The 3,941-nt window shown below is 40.0% G+C and overlaps 1 long non-coding RNA gene across 1 annotated transcript; it reads right to left on the minus strand.

The window, feature by feature from the left end:
* Positions 1-1,861: 1,861 nt before the first annotated feature.
* LOC133876380 (uncharacterized) lies at positions 1,862-2,350 on the minus strand. The gene is made up of 2 exons (XR_009901526.1): positions 2,257-2,350; positions 1,862-2,094 (listed from the first exon to the last, which is right to left on the minus strand). It is a non-coding gene; the product is annotated as an uncharacterized LOC133876380 (long non-coding RNA).
* Between the last annotated feature and the right edge of the window lie 1,591 nt (positions 2,351-3,941).

Here is a 3,941-nt window from a genome sequence, read left to right on the forward strand (position 1 = left end):
TCTGGATCAGCCAATTTTGTGACAATGATTTGGTGGTGCAATTCTCCAAAAAGGAATGTAATATATTTGACAGCAGTGGCAAGTGGCTTACGAAGGGAGAAAGAACTGCTGACAACTGCTATGGTCTTCCTGGTCTCACTACAGACCCTCAAATTTTCTATAACAAGGCAACCATAGATGACAGTGAACTAAGGCATCAAAGGTTGGGGCATCTAAATTTCACAAATATGTTGAAGATTGCTAGCAAAGACATTGTCAAAGATCTGCCCAAAACGTAGAAGACCGGGAAAGGAATCTGTGGTTCTTGCCAACTAGGGAAATAGACTCGAGCGGCTCATAAAAAGACCTCAGGTATTCAAACTTCCAGAAATTTAGAATTACTACATATGGATCTCATGGGTCCCACTAGAACTGCTAGTCTAGTGCGAAAAGGTATATACTGGTAATTGTGGATGATTCCTATCGAAATACATGGGCTATTCCTCTTCGGGAAAAATCTGATGCTTTTGATGCAGCTCAAAATTTATTCAAGAAGATTCAGGTTGAGCAAAACTGTCAGATTATGAGAATCCGCAGTGATCATGGAAGGGAATTCGAAAATTCCAAATTTGAAGAATTTTGCAATTCATATGGAATCAAGTAGGAATTTTCTTCTCCTATTACACCTCAATAGAATGGAGTTGTAGAATGAAAGAACAAGGTGATTCAGGAGATGGCTCGTGTGATGATCCACTCAAAAATCTAGTTCAACACTTTTAGCGAGAAGCAGTGAATACTGCATGCCATATTATCAACAGAGTCTACCTAAGGCTAGAAACAAACACGACTCCGTATGAGATTTGGCGAGGTAAATGCTACATCCTTCGTGACAGGGAAAATCTTGGGAAATTTGATCCCAAAAGTGATGGAGGTATATTCTTGGGGTATTCCTGTAACGCCCCGAATTTGAGCCTGCAAATTCGTAAGCAGAAACCTCCAGTTCCCACGTGACGTTACTACATCAGAGATAACTGACGCAGCGGAATATAAATTTATTTACTTTAAAAAAATACATCAAAGTTTACTGAGTGACAAATGTAATTAAAGTATTACATTCCAAGTTGATACAAAGAAATTACTACAATCATTAACTATATTAATAAACAGTTCTAATTCTTCAATGCTAACAAAATCCAATCCTTGAGCTTTATACTCTTTCGTACCTGCATCATGGGCTAAACTGCCCATACATAAATATATGGGTCAGTCAACTGCTTTCAATAATGATAAGATTACTGATTTAATTAAATATATGCGATGCAACAACATGTAGTGCAGCAATATGATGACTATTATAAACACTTAAACCAAGGACTCAAACTCCAGAATCACTATCCTTTCTACGGGCTTTTCACTGAGGGTCCTTTCTTAAGGCCTCAGTCCTGGGTTGTCTACCCCTCTCAGAGTACCAAACCCACATACTAGGGTTGTCTATCTCTCACAGGGCCTCAAATCCCACAAAACTCCATGGATGTCTATCTCTCTCAGAGCCTCAAACCCACCAACTGGGTTGTCTATCTCTCTCAGAGCTTCAAAACCGAGGATGTGTATCTTTCTTAAATCCATGGATGTCTATCTCTCTCAGAGCCTCAAACCCACCAACTGGGTTGTCTGTCTCTCTCAGAGCTTCAAAACCGAGGATGTCTATCTCTCCTAAATCTAAGAATGTCTATCCCTCAGAGCTTCAAACCCACCAACTGGGTTGTCTATCCCTCTCAGAGCTTCCTATCTGTCTCTATGCCTTAATACTAAAACATGTCATATTACAAACAATATGCTCCAAACAAGTTGCATACTATTAAATAAAGCAAATATCAAAACATTAAGGAAAGCTCTACGTGTATCACTCTGAGTGAGTAAGGAATACTCACAATCCTTTTGTACAGTCTCTCAGTTCATCATATTAAGGATTTTTACTAGAAAATCCAATGAAAACAGTGAGTTCGGTCACGGAAAGTTGCCGGATATTCGCTGCCGGAAACGGGTCACTGCCGGGTTGGATTTCCGGGTTCGGGTCACGGGTTGACGGATCGGGTTGCTGCCGGGTCGGGCTGGCTGCACACACTCACATTATTTAATCTATATCAATCCACTCACATTATTTAATTCACACACTCACATTATTTAATTCATATTATTCCACTCACATTATTTAATTCACTCACTCATATTATTTAATTCACACACTCACATTATTTAATTCACAATAATTAATACCCTGAAGTGGTCGGGTTTGTCGCCGGAAAACACCATCCCGATCGTCAGAAAATGCCATCCAGCACGGGGTTCTGGGTTCGTGCCTTACGGGTCTGCCAGGATGGGTTTTGGGCTCACGGGGTCGCTGCTAGTTGGGCTCACCGGATTGCTGGATCGGGGTCCCGACTCCACGGCGTTGACGGGTTCGGCTCGGGTCTGCCGGATTTGCTCCCTGCCTTGCCGGATCACGGTTATGGCTACCGACCTACAGAGGATCGGGTCTCCTGGGATCCGGGTTTGGGTCTTCTCCGTGCGCCGGATCTCCCATCTCCGATCTGTCCCTCACTCTGTCTCACTCTCAATCTCTCACATCTCTCTGACCTCATCTCCTCTCATTCCTACTCTGTTATCTCTCTACTTCTCTCTGTCTCTATTCTCTCTCAGGCCGTTTCTCTCTCTCTCTCGGGTCTCTTTGTTTCGGCTAAAGAAGGGAAGAAAGAAGAAGAAATATAAGAAGGAAGATGGGAGGTAGAAGATAGAAGGGAGAAGGGAGGGAAGTGAGTTTATTTTTCTGAATAATAGCAGTTAGTTATAAAGGCATAAGTGTCGGCAACACATTGTGTAAGAGTGAGCTGTAGAGAGTGATGAGTGGAGGGAGCTGGAGAGGCAGGCTGGTGGGTTTATTATAATCAGAGTGGAGAATGAGCTGGATTGAACTGTGTAGAAGTAATAATGCATCGAATCTCATCAGAGATATCAGTGCAGATGAAGTTAATCTGCAGATATTTTTATATTAGGTCTTTATCATTTTAATAACTTACTAGAGTATAATTTAAAATCCGTTTTGAGTATAGTTCGTTTCATAAATAAAGATGTTTTATTACAAACATTATTACACATATTATTATTACACTAAATAATAAAGTGTCAAATAATATTTTGCACAATTATATAATAAAGTTAATTAATCTAATGATTAATTATTTTGTCTATTTATTAACTCAGTAATTTTCGGATCTAAAATAATTATCTGTTTTATTAAAACAAAGTTCATTAAATCAATTGAAAATATTTATAAAACAATTTATAAGACGAATGATTATTTACTCACATAATATTCATCTTTATTCTTTAACCTTATTATTCTATAAAAATGTGTTTTAAAATCCGGGGCGCTACAATTCCACAAACAGTCGTGCTTACATGGTGTTCAATAAAGGAACAGAGACTGTGATGGAGACTATCAATGTTGTTATTGATGATGAAGAAGTTGAGGCACCAAGCAACGGGGAAGATCATCAGCTCAATTCAGCTGAATTGCTAGTAACTTCAACTAACATTATCAAGACTTCTCCAAGTGTGTCTCTGGCTGAATCTCCTTTTACTTCCACGACTTCAGATACCATTGCCAGTACTTCTGAAGATGAGGATACTCCTGCAAATCCTCCTAAGCGATCATGGGTGAAGCTCAATCATCCTCTTCAGCAGCTTCTTGGCACCATTGATGAAGGGTATAGGCTAAGAAACAAAGTCATTCAGCCTACCAGTGAAGTAGTTAATCAAGTTTCCTACAGCTGCTACCCAGCTCAAATAGAGCCCAAGAAAGTTGACGAAGCCCTACAAGATGAAAACTGGGTTTCTGCCATGCATGACGAGCTCCATCAATTCACCAAAAATGATGTTTGGACTCTGGTTCCCCGACTTGC

This window comes from Alnus glutinosa, chromosome 8, assembly GCF_958979055.1.
Source record: "Alnus glutinosa chromosome 8, dhAlnGlut1.1, whole genome shotgun sequence".
Lineage (NCBI taxonomy): Eukaryota > Viridiplantae > Streptophyta > Magnoliopsida > Fagales > Betulaceae > Alnus > Alnus glutinosa.